Below are 14,303 nucleotides of genomic sequence, written 5' to 3' on the forward strand. Positions count from 1 at the left end.
TGTACCACCAACACCAACAAGTGAAACACCAACCAGGATAGTTAAACATCATGTAACACCAACACCAACAAGTGAAACACCAACCAGCACAGTTAAACATCATGTAACACCAACACCAACAAGTGAAACCCCAACCAGCACAGTTAAACATCATGTAACACCAACACCAACAAGTGAAATACTAACCAGCACAGTTAAACATCATGTAAAACCAACACCAACAAGTGAAAACTAACCAGCACAGTTAAACATCATGTAACACCAACACCAACAACAAGTGAAATGCTAACCAGCACAGTTAAACATCATGTAACACCAACACCAACAAGTGAAATACCAACCAGCACAGTTAAACATCATGTAACACCAACACCAACAACAAGTGAAACACCAACCAGCACAGTTAAACATCATGTAACACCAACACCAACAAGTGAAACACCAACCAGCAGTTAAACATCATGTAACACCAACACCAACAAGTGAAACACTAACCAGCACAGTTAAACATCATGTAACACCAACACCAACAAGTGAAACACCAACCAGCACAGTTAAACATCATGTAACACCAACACCAACAACAAGTGAAACACCAACCAGCACAGTTAAACATCATGTAACACCAACACCAACAAGTGAAACACCAACCAGCACAGTTAAACATCATGTAACACCAACACCAACAAGTGAAACACCAACCAGGATAGTTAAACATCATGTAACACCAACACCAACAAGTGAAACACCAACCAGCACAGTTAAACATCATGTAACACCAACACCAACAAGTGAAACACTAACCAGCACAGTTAAACATCATGTAACACCAACACTAACAACAAGTGAAACCCCAACCAGCACAGTTAAACATCATGTAACACCAACACCAACGTGAAATACCAACCAGCACAGTTAAACATCATGTAACACCAACACCAACAAGTGAAACACCAACCAGCACAGTTAAACATCATGTAACACCAACACCAACAAGTGAAACACCAACCAGCAGTTAAACATCATGTAACACCAACACCAACAAGTGAAACACTAACCAGCACAGTTAAACATCATGTAACACCAACACTAACAACAAGTGAAACCCCAACCAGCACAGTTAAACATCATGTAACACCAACACCAACAAGTGAAACCCCAACCAGCACAGTTAAACATCATGTAACACCAACACCAACAAGTGAAACACTAACCAGCACAGTTAAACATCATGTAACACCAACACTAACAACAAGTGAAACCCCAACCAGCACAGTTAAACATCATGTAACACCAACACCAACGTGAAATACCAACCAGCACAGTTAAACATCATGTAACACCAACACCAACAAGTGAAACACCAACCAGCACAGTTAAACATCATGTAACACCAACACCAACAAGTGAAACACCAACCAGCAGTTAAACATCATGTAACACCAACACCAACAAGTGAAACACTAACCAGCACAGTTAAACATCATGTAACACCAACACCAACAAGTGAAACACCAACCAGCACAGTTAAACATCATGTAACACCAACACCAACAAGTGAAACACCAACCAGGATAGTTAAACATCATGTAACACCAACACCAACAACAAGTAAAACCCCAACCAGGATAGTTAAACATCATGTAACACCAACACCAACAAGTGAAAGGCCAACCAGCACAGTTAAACATCATGTAACACCAACACCAACAAGTGAAACACCAACCAGCACAGTTAAACATCATGTAACACCAACACCAACAACAAGTAAAACCCCAACCAGGATAGTTAAACATCATGTAACACCAACACCAACAAGTGAAATACCAACCAGCACAGTTAAACATCATGTAACACCAACACCAACAACAAGTGAAACACCAACCAGCACAGTTAAACATCATGTACCACCAACACCAACAAGTGAAACACCAACCAGGATAGTTAAACATCATGTAACACCAACACCAACAAGTGAAACACCAACCAGCACAGTTAAACATCATGTAACACCAACACCAACAAGTGAAACCCCAACCAGCACAGTTAAACATCATGTAACACCAACACCAACAAGTGAAATACTAACCAGCACAGTTAAACATCATGTAAAACCAACACCAACAAGTGAAAACTAACCAGCACAGTTAAACATCATGTAACACCAACACCAACAACAAGTGAAATGCTAACCAGCACAGTTAAACATCATGTAACACCAACACCAACAAGTGAAATACCAACCAGCACAGTTAAACATCATGTAACACCAACACCAACAACAAGTGAAACACCAACCAGCACAGTTAAACATCATGTAACACCAACACCAACAAGTGAAACACCAACCAGCAGTTAAACATCATGTAACACCAACACCAACAAGTGAAACACTAACCAGCACAGTTAAACATCATGTAACACCAACACCAACAAGTGAAACACCAACCAGCACAGTTAAACATCATGTAACACCAACACCAACAAGTGAAACACCAACCAGGATAGTTAAACATCATGTAACACCAACACCAACAAGTGAAACACCAACCAGCACAGTTAAACATCATGTAACACCAACACCAACAACAAGTGAAACCCCAACCAGCACAGTTAAACATCATGTAACACCAACACCAACAAGTGAAACCCCAACCAGCACAGTTAAACATCATGTAACACCAACACCAACAACAAGTGAAACGCTAACCAGCACAGTTAAACATCATGTAACACCAACACCAACAACAAGTGAAACACCAACCAGCACAGTTAAACATCATGTACCACCAACTCCAACAAGTGAAACACCAACCAGGATAGTTAAACATCATGTAACACCAACACCAACAAGTGAAACCCCAACCAGCACAGTTAAACATCATGTACCACCAACACCAACAAGTGAAACACCAACCAGGATAGTTAAACATCATGTAACACCAACACCAACAAGTGAAACACCAACCAGCACAGTTAAACATCATGTAACACCAACACCAACAAGTGAAACACTAACCAGCACAGTTAACATCATGTAACACCAACACCAACAAGTGAAACACTAACCAGCACAGTTAAACATCATGTAACACCAACACCAACAAGTGAAACACCAACCAGCACAGTTAAACATCATGTAACACCAACACCAACAAGTGAAACACTAACCAGCACAGTTAAACATCATGTAACACCAACACCAACAACAAGTGAAACCCCAACCAGCACAGTTAAACATCATGTAACACCAACACCAACAAGTGAAACACCAACCAGCACAGTTAAACATCATGTAACACCAACACCAACAACAAGTAAAACCCCAACCAGGATAGTTAAACATCATGTAACACCAACACCAACAACAAGTGAAACACCAACCAGCACAGTTAAACATCATGTAACACCAACACCAACAACAAGTGAAACACCAACCAGCACAGTGAAACATCATGTAACATCAACACCAACAAGTGAAACACCAACCAGGATAGTTAAACATCATGTAACACCAACACCAACAACAAGTGAAATGCTAACCAGCACAGTTAAACATCATGTAACACCAACACCAACAACACAGCAAAACACTAACCAACCACAGTGAAAAAGGAAGCACATCTTACATTTCATTATATATTGCATCCATTATAAAGAAACAATTTGTGAGTGCCTTAGATTTACTTATTAGCCACACAATTGCAGTGTTATTTTTTTAATCAATATAGGTTAGTTCTGAGAGGTATTACCAATTCTCTTTTAAATTTAAATGAAATAGCTGCACAAAAATTTGTGACAGCAGTAGATTTACCCTCTTACAGCATAGAAGGAGACTTTTCAGACCTTGGAATCGATGCCAGAAAAATCAGTCCTATTGCTCTTGTTCTCACTTTTAGTTCACAAAAACTGCAACTAATTTGCCCTCCTGTCTGCTTTTGCCCACTTTTGCTTCTTTTGCTAGTTACCTACACTGGAAATAATTTTCAGTGGCCAGCTAACATGTGGGTGGAAGCCAGAGGACTTGGGGGAAGTCCTCATGGTCACCATGTGAACAGTCACATTCCACTCGGTCCGCGTTATCACAAGCACAGTGTATCAGCGTTATTATTAATCATTTGTTTACTGATATACAGTGCAGAATAGGTCCTTCTGGCCTTCCGAGCCACACTAGCCAGCAATCCCCCAATTTAATCCTAGCCTAATCACGGGACAATATATAAAATACCAATTCATGTACAACATGTTTATCTCTACTAAAGGAGTTGAATAAAACAGTATTAGAATAAGTAGGGTGATTAAAGGGTGACCTAATAAACTTGTGCAATATAATGTGAATATTACAAAGCATGTTAAATCCAATATATACCTCATAGGCAAAACATTAATGATTTTGTTGTTCCTTCTGTAAAACTATGAATTGCTACTGAACGTCTTTGAACTTACAAAGTAGAGGGGAAAATTTGAAACAAATGCACAACTCTTAACTTGGATTAATGTATTCGTACACAGATAAATTAAGTTTGTTTTAAACACAAAGTACACCGCAGATGCTGTGTTTAGTCAAATCAAGATGTACAAAAAAGCTGGATGAACACAGCTGGTCAGGCAGCATCCGTTGAAAGAAGCAGTCAACTTTTCAGGCCGAGACGCTTCATCAGGACTAAAGGAGGGGGGCAGGGGCCCTATAAAGAAGGTGGGGGGAGAGTGGAAAACTAGTCAGAGGAAAGATCAAGAGGTGGGGGAGGGGAAGCAGGGAGGGGATAGGCAGGAGAGGTGAAGAAGGAATCTAAGGGGAAAGCACTATGGGTAGTAGAAGAAGGCAGAGTCATGAGAGGTGATAGGCAGCTGGAAGAGGAGACAGAGTGAATGTGGGATGGGGGAAGGGAAAGGGAGGGAATTACTGGAAGTTGGAGAACTTGATGTTTATACCAAGGGGCTGGAGACTACCCAGACGGTAAATGAGATGTTGTTCCTCCAACCGAAGTTTGGCCTCATCATGGCAGTAGAGGAGGCCATGTATGGACATATCCAAATGTGAATGTGAAGCAGAGTTGAAGTCAGTGGAAACCGGGAGATCCTGTCTGTTGTGGTAGACGGAGCGGAAGTGCTCAACGAAGCGGTCCCCCAATCTGCGTCAGGTCTCACCGATGTAGAGGAGGCTGCACCGGGAGCACCGGATGCAATAGATTACCCTAACAGACTCACAAGTGAAGTGCTGCCTCACCTGGAAGGACTGTTTGGGGCCCTGAATGGTGGTAAGAGAGGAGGTGTAGGGACAGGTGTAGCACTTCTGCTTGCAGGGATAAGTACCAGGTGGGAGATCTGTGGGGAGGGACGTGTGAACCAGGCAGTCGCGGAGGGAACGATCCCTGCAAAAAGCAGAGGGGGTAGAGAGGGTCCATACATGGCCTCCTCTACTGCCATGATGAGGCCAAACTTTGATTGGAGGAACAACATCTCATATACCGTCTGGGTAGTCTCCAGCCCCTTGGTATGAACATCGAATTCTCCAACTTCCAGTAATTCCCTCCCTTTCCCTTCCCCCATCCCACCTTGACTCTGTCTCCTCTTCTAGCTGCCTATCATCTCTCATGACTCTGCCTTCTTCTACTACCCATAGTGCTTTCCCCTTAGATTCCTTCTTCACCTCTCCTGCCTATCCCCTCCCTGCTTCCCCTCCCCCACCCCTTGATCTTTCCTCTGACTGGTTTTCCACCCTCCCCCCCCCCCCCCACCTTCTTTATAGGGCGCCTGCTCCCTCCTTTTGTAGTCCTGACAAAGGGTCTTGACCTAAAACGTTGACTACTTCTTTCAACGGATGCTGCCCGACCTGCTGAGTTCATCCAGCCTTTTTGTACGTCAAGTTTGTTTTAATTTCTGACATTCATTTGTCTTTAAAACTAACACTGATTCAAAATCAGAATCAGGTTTATTATCACCAGCATGTGACAAGAAATTTGTTAACTTAGCAGCAGCAGTTCAATGCAATACCTAATATAGAAGTAAAAAAAAACACAAAACAAAATAATAATAATGGTGTAGCGATGTGCTACACACAGCGCTGAAATAACGACACGCAGTCGGTAAGTCATTTCGAGACTAGTTTATTTAAACTTCGAGGCGCTGGCATTTAATCCCTAGCGCCTGCCCTCTCTGAGCAGAAATGACGTCAGAGGTCCATTACCAAAGTTTCCCCCCGTGCGCTGGCTATTTGTGAGCCAGTTCGCCTGTGCAGAAAGTGGGTTGCCACATAACCACCCCCCAGAACCGGCGATACACCCCCCAATGTCCACAGTCTGGATCAGCCTTTATTTGGGAGGCCTGCCTCTGCACCGCGGTGCCTGAACCTCGACCGGCTGCGCCAAGTCTACATGGGCTGGTTTGAGTCGGTCCACCGTGAAAACCTCCTCTTTCACCCCAATGTCCAGAACGTACATTGACCCTTTGTTATTGATCACCTTGAATGGCCCCTAGTACAGCTGCTATAGTGTCCCGCCCTTCGTACAAACACAAACTTACAGTTCTGCAGGTCTTTGGGTACATGGGTCGGGGTCTGTCCATGCTGTGAAATTGGTATGAGGGCTGGGTTGACGAGCCTCTCGTGTAGTCTGTCCACAATTGCTGCAGCTTCTTCCTCTTGCCCCCTTGGGGCTGATATGAACTCTCCTGGGACGGCCAGGGGTGTGTCGTACACCAACTTGGCGGACAAGGCGTGCAGATCCTCTTTGGGCGCTGTGCGAATTCCAAGCAGGACCCAGGGAAGCTTGTCCACTCAGTTAGGTCCCTGCAGGCGGGCCATGAGAGCCGACTTCAAGTGACGGTGGAAACGTTCCACCAGTCCGTTCGACTGTGGGTGGTAGGCAGTAGTGTGGTGTAGCTGCATTCCCAACAGGCTGGCCACAGCCGACCACAGGCTGAAGGTGAACTGGGCGCATCTGTCGGAGATAATGTGGGCCGGTACCCCGACGCGTGCTACCGAGGTTGCAATCAGTGCTCGGGCGCAGGAATCAGCAGATGTGTCGGTGAGCAGGACCGCCTCTGGCCACCTCGTGAACCGGTCTACCATAGTTAGGAGGTACCACCCTCCTCGGGACACCGGTAGGGGGCCCACGATATCCACATGAATGTGGTCGAACCTCCGGTGGGTGGGTTCAAACTGCAGTGGCGGGGCTTTAGTGTGCTGCTGCACACTGGCTGTTTGGCACTATGCGCACATTCTGGCCCATTCACTGACCTGCTTACGAAGTCCGTGCCACGTGAACTTGCTGGAGACCAGCCGGATGGTTGTCCTGATAGATGGGTGTGCCAAACCGTGTATGGAGTTGAAAACTCGCCACCTCCAGGCTGCCAGGATGATGGGGCGAGGTTGGCCGGTAGCCACATCGCACAGGAGGGCCCTCTCACCTGGGCCTACAAGAAAGTCCTGCAGCTGCAAACCAGAGACTGCGGTCCTGTAGCTGGACATCTCGTCGTCTGCCTATTGCACCTCCGTCAGTGCTGCATTGTCCACCCCCAGGGACAGGGCCTGGACAGCTGGTCTTGAGAGTGCATCTGCCATGACGTTGTCCTTCCCCGAGACATGCTGGATGTCCATCGTGTACTCGGAGATGTAGGACAGATGTCGCTGTTGGCAAGTCAACCAGGGATTAGACACCTTCGTGAACACGAAGGTCAATGATTTGTGGTCCGTGAACGCGGTGAAAGGCCTGCCTTCTAAGAAGAACCTGAAATGCCGAATAGCCAGCTCCACGTCAAGAGCACTGTACTTGAGTTTGGGTGGTTGTAGGTGCTTGCTGAAGAATGCCAGGGATTGCCAGCGCCCCTCGATGAGTTGCTCCAGCACCCCACCGACTGCTGTGTCAGATGCTTCCATCGTGAGGGCGGTCGGCAGGTCGGTTCTGGGGTGCACCAGCATCGCGGCATCTGCCAAGGCTTCCTTGGCTTTAACGAAAGCAGCTGTGGCCTTCTCGTCCCAAGTAGTGTCCTTGCCTTTACCCGACATCAGGGTGTACAAAGGGGGCATGATACGGGCTGCTGAGGGAAGGAAACGGTGGTAGAAGTTCACCATACCAACAAACTCCAGCAGGCCTTTGACCAAGTTGGGCTGGGCAAAGTGCCGGATCGCGACTACCTTGGCAGGCAGAGGTTTTGCCCCGTATTTGGTAATCCTGTGGCCCAGGAAGTCAATGGTATCGAGACTGAACTGGCATTTGGCCGGGTTGATCGTGAGGCCGAAATCACTCAAGCAGGAGTAGAGCTGGCGGAGGTGGGACAGATGCTCTTGGTGACTACTGCTGACTGTAAGGATGTCATCCAAATAGATGAACGCGAAGTCCAGGTCGCGTCCCACCGCATCCATTAGCCGCTGGAACATCTGTGTGGCATTCTTCAGGCCGAATGGGGTGATGAGTGCTGTTTAGGGGATGTCTTCAGGGTACACCGGGATTTGATGGTATCCCCGGACGAGGTCTACTTTGGAAAATATTCTTCACCCGTGCAGGTTTGCTGCAAAGTCCTGTACGTGCAGCATGGGGTAGTGGTCTGGAGTTGTAGCCTCATTCAGTCTGTGGTAGTCGCCGCATGGTCTCCAACCCCCAGCTGCTTTGGGCACCATGTGCAGGGGGGAGGCACATGGGCTGTCGGACCTCCATATGATCCCCAATTCCTCCATCCTTTTGAACTCCTCCTTCGCCAGGTGGAGATTTTCCAGGGGGAGCCTTCATGCGTGGGCATGGAGGGGTGGTCCCTTGGTTGGGATGTGGTGCTGAACCCCGTGTCTGGGCATGCCTGCCATGAACTGCGGTGTCAGAATCGATGGGAAGCCCGCCAGGAGTCTGGTGAATTCATTGTCTGACAGCGTGATGGAGTCCAGGTGTGGGGCCGGCAACTTGGCTTCACCCAGGGAGAATGTCTAGAAAGTCTCGGCATGTACCAGTCTTTTACCTTGCAAGTCGACCAGCAGGCTGTGAGCTTGCAAGAAGTCCGTCCCCAGGAGTGGTTGGGCCACGGCGGCCAGTGTGAAGTCCCACGTGAACCGGCTGGCGCTGAACTGCAGCTGCACTGTGTGGGTGCCATAGGTCCGTATCGTGCTGCCATTTGCGGCCCTCAGGGTGGGTCCTGGCTTCCTGTTGCAAGTGTCGTACCCCATCGGGGGCAAGACGCTGATTTCCGCTCCGGTGTCGACGAAGAAGCGGCGTCCCAACTGTTTGTCCCAGACGTACAAGAGGCTGTCCTGGTGGCCAGCCACCATAGTCATTAGTGGCAGCTAGCCCTTGCAGGGCAGGCGACAACGGCGGGCTTTTGTGCCCCACCGCTGGTGGTATAAACACCACTGTTCACTAGCCTCCTCACTCCTGCCTCTGTGATGTGTGCGCCCCCCAGCTGGGCCTGGTCTGGTCCGCTGTTGGGTGCGTGGCCTGGTAATCTGACCAACGGACACCACGCTCTCCCTCTTGGCTTTCCACAGCACATCTGCCCGGGCCGCCAACTTCCGGGGGTCGCTGAAATCTGCGTCAGCCAGCAGCAGATGTATGTCCTTGGGCAGTTGCTCTAGGGACGCTTGCTCGAACATGAGGCAGGGCTTGTGTCCGTCAGCCAGGGCCAGCATCTCGTTCATCAATGCTGACGGCAGTCTGTCTCCCAAACCATCCAGGTGAAGCAGGCAGGCACCCTGCTCACGCCGCGAGAGGCCAAAGGTCTCAATAAGCAGCGCCTTGAATGCTTCATATTTGCCTTCTTTCAGGGGCGACTGTATGAAATCCGCAACCTGGGCGGCCGTCTCCTGGTCAAGGGTGCTCACCACGTGATAGTAACACGTGGAATCAGAAGATATCTGCTGAATCTGGAACTGGGCTTCTGCTTGGCTAAACCACATGCATGGTCGCAGCCTCCAGGAAGTCGGCAGTTTTAGCAAAACTGTGTGAACAGATGAAGAGTCAGTCATCTTTGGTCCAAATCCCGTTTGGACCGTTGGGCTCACCAATGTAGTGATATGCTACACACAGCGCTGAAATAATGACACGCAGTCGGTAAGTCGTTTCGAGACGAGTTTATTCAAACTTCGTGACGCTGGCATTTAATCCCTAGCACCCACCCTCTCCGGGCAGAAATGACGTCAGAGGTCCATTACCAAAGTTTTCCCCCGTGCGCTGGCTATTTGTGAGCCAGTTCGCCTGTGCAGAAAGTGGGTCGCCACAATGGCAATAATTAATAAATCAATCAATCAATCAGAGTATACATATGATAAATACATTAAAAATTGTGCAATAAAATGGATATACTATATATTAAATAAGTGAGATTGTGTCCAAGGGTTCAATATCTATTTAGGAATCAGATTGCAGAGGGAAAGAAGCTGTTCCTGAATCATTGTGTGTGTACCTTCGGGCTTCTGTACCTCCTACCCGATGGCAACAGTGAAAAAAGGACATGCCCTGTGTGCCGGAGGCCCTTAATAATGGATGCTGCCTTTCTGAGACATTGCTCCTTGTAGATGTCTTGGGTACTTTGTAGGCTAGTGCCCAAGATGGAGCTTCTTCTGCAGCTTTATAATTCTCTGCAGATCTTTTCGGTCCTGAGCAGTAACCCCACCCTCCTCCCCATACCAGACAATGATTCAGCCTGTCAGAATGCTCTCCACGGTACATCCATAGAAATTTTCAATTGCTTTTGTTGACATACCAGATCTCTTCAAATTCCTAATGAAATATAGCTGTTATCTTGCCTTCTTTATATCTGCATCTGTATCAGTATGTTGGGACCAGGTTAGGTCCTCAGAGATCTTGACACCCAGGAATTTGAAACTGCTCACTCTCTCCACTTCTGATCCCTCCATGAGGATTGGTATGTGTTCCTTCATCTTACCCTTCCTGAAGTCCACAATCAGCTCTTTCGTCTTACTGACCTTGAGTGCCAGGTTGTTGCTGCAGCACCACTCCACTAGTTGGCACTCCTCGCTCCTGAACACCCTCTCGTCACCACCTGAGAGTCTACCAACAATGGTGGTATCATCAGCAAATTTATAGGTAGTATTTGAACTATGCCTAGCCACACAGTCACGGGTATATAGAGAGTAGAGCAGTGGGCTAAGCACACACCCCTGAGGTACACCAGCATTCTAAGCTGTTCTTTAGTGTGTCTCCATTAATGAAATGTGATTGATTTCTGAACCGAAAAGATATCATCTGTAAGTACAGGTAAAGCTCTCTAAGGTTCACATAGTGCAACTTTTCATATTTCTCATTTCTGCAGCACATAAATAAGTCAGTTCTTGCTGTTAAGACCTAATACTTTATGTTAGATCATGCTTGATCCATGAAATGTGTTCTTACACCAATGCTTAAGTAACACCATGTGAGGACCTAGTGAGCTTTACATATCTAAAGCTCTGAGGTTTGAAGGCAGACCTATGACAATTTTTGGGGGAGGGATTAACAACAATGAAGGCAACAGTCGGAAATTGGCTTCTTTACTGCGCTTGCAGAAGTAAAAAATGGGCAATATTCTTCACATAGAAGTTTATTTAAAGGGCAAGAGAAAGGAGGAAATGATTACTTGGAGGAATTCCAACTGTGCTCGTATTGACTTTGCAGACTACAAAGTTCTAATGTCAAACAAAAACATTAAGCCCTATTTGATATAGATAGCTACAGGTGCTGTCATTAAAGGGAGGTTATGCTGTATCTACTGACTCTTCAAGGACAAGTTCACTTGCCTGTTTATCTTTACAGTGAGTTTAGCTGTCAATACCCACTATTTGGGTGGTGGGTCTCCTCTCTCTACCAAGAAGAAGAAACTCACAGAGGTTTTTTTTTTAATTCTAAAATAGATTTCTGAACTACAAACCATTTTTAAACCCAAAGGATTTCCAAAGGACAGTTACAATTCCTATAATCTAAAAAGACATACTAACAACTTGCAGGCGCACAAATTGTCTGTCACAGAAGTCGAAGACAGAAGAATAGATTCCAGTTCACCCTGTGTTTCTGTCATTCTTCTTGATGTTCTTTTCCAGTCACAACAAGCCTGACTGCTCTACATTCATACAGTTTTTCTGGCACTTTTGTTACTTCACATGTATATTATATATTTTTCAGATAACCTTTTATACAAAGAGTCTGAAAGTTTCTGGAGACAGAGTTCCCAGATACCCACAACTGACTCTGAGCACATAAGCCTTCTAACTGATAAAAGATCAACTATATAACATGCCAGGTGATAGTATCAATCTGGTCTGCAGTCTTCCTTGAACCAAATAACTTTGCCAGTGTTGTCTGGCTTGCAATGAACCCAATTAAACATCCTCATTGTCTTACACTGCAAATCCTGAGAAATCAACCCAGGTGCTGTGAGCTAGCACACAATGTTCTACAGACATTGTGTTTATTTGCAAAACTGTCCTTTTAATTTTTGTTCTTTCTTAATAAAGGAACCAGCCAGTTCCACTCCAGCACCACCCTACTCTCTCTTAGCAGAAATGATCTTCACACTCAACAATTTAGGCTCATTCCACTTTCTCCAGACTTGAGTGGCAGCCATAGGCACCCTTGTGCGCCCAGCTATGCCAGCCATTTCATTGGCTATGTAGAACAGCTCATGTTTCATGCTTCCATGATAATGCTCCCCACTCAGCTCTTCCTCTGCTACATTGTTGGCTGCATTGGTGTTGCTTCCTGCACCCATGGTGAGCTTGACAATTTGATCAACTTTGCCTTCAACTCCCACCCTGCCCTTAAATTCCACTGGGTCCACTTCTGACACCTCCCTTCCCTATCTTCATCTCTCTGTTTTCAGCTCTTTTACTTTAAGCCTTCCACATATTGTGGCCTTCCAACTTTCTTTCATGTTGCTGCAACTGAGATTCCATCCATTTACATCATACAAATTCGGCCCTGTCAAAGCCATGAGTTAATGCTACTGTCAATGTAACTCTGCTAAATTTTACACTTCTTCAAATACCAAAAGCTGCTTAGTTTTACACTTAAGCACAGACTATTGTGTTTTCTGGACCCCAGTGCTTACTGATGAAATTTACTGAACTAAATTCCTCAACTTATGCCTGTTTATTTTATTGAAACTCTCCACAAAACCCACTCCATTGGTATTATTCCACACATCTGTGTATCTCTTGCACATGATTTTCAACGTCTTTGTGAATTGCCTCATTTTATGACACTGTATATCCAATATATTCTTTTTTTCTTGCTAAGTTTGCCTCCTTGAGATATTATATCTAAGCAAAAAAAGTGAAAATGGATGATAACTTCAGCACTTCTCCTAACAACTTCCATTTATTTCAGTTTGCCTGCTCGATCAGACTATCAATAAATGATCTTCTGATGTGTCTACAAGAGAGTATGGGAAATGATCCAAATTTTGCCTAGTTAATAGAACATCTGGATCAATCTGCAACTTTCAATCTGATCATCAACCAGGTTTGCAGTAATTGAATCTCTTTTTTTTTCAGCTAAATATTTTATACCACAGGTTGAGCTGCTGGCTAAATTCTGCAGAAGCTGAACTTAAAACAAAAAAAAACTCATCTGCAATAAATAGAGCAGATTGTTCAGATTTTGGAGATCAGCAAATGCTAGATTGAGATAGTTTGGCATCCAAAAAAATTTAAGTTGTCTACTAATTATATATTACAACAATATTTGAGAAGGTTTTCTTCTCCTTACAAGTGAGAATAACTTCTTTCCATTTAAGTTTTGAGTGCTCTAAGATGCCTGATAAGGTCAATGTGGAAACAACACTCAGCCAGAGGTGGGTCACAATGTGGTCGGCTGGGATGCTGGATGGGGAATTTATGGTGTGGCATGCATTTTAGGCTTCCTTCACTGCACTTCTGTGTGCTTTAGGCAGATGGGATCAAAGTTCTGCAACTCTGAATGCTCCTCCTCCACTTTGAGCTGTCATGGGCCAGATACCCCCAGGAGTCAATAGGAATGTTTCATTTCTTCAACAATGCTTTGGTGGTGTGCTTGGCACCTTTTGTTCTGATTACTTGCTAATATCTTCCCATGACAAAACTTGCAGTCGTAATGAACATTAGCACAGTATATTTGATATGATATCCTAGTGGCTATCCATTTCAATTCAAAAGCAGGATCTCCAGGTGACTACCCATTCCAATTTAACTTCCTACTTCCATTCTGACATTTCTGTCTATGGCCTCATCCACTGACAAGTTGAGGGCAAACTCAGGTAGGAGGAACAACACATCAGATTCCACTTGGGTAACCTCCAATTTTATGGCATGAACATCGATTTATCTAAATTCTGGTAATTTCTCTCACCTC

The sequence above is a fragment of the Hypanus sabinus genome, chromosome 5 (genome assembly GCF_030144855.1).
Source record: "Hypanus sabinus isolate sHypSab1 chromosome 5, sHypSab1.hap1, whole genome shotgun sequence".
NCBI lineage: Eukaryota > Metazoa > Chordata > Chondrichthyes > Myliobatiformes > Dasyatidae > Hypanus > Hypanus sabinus.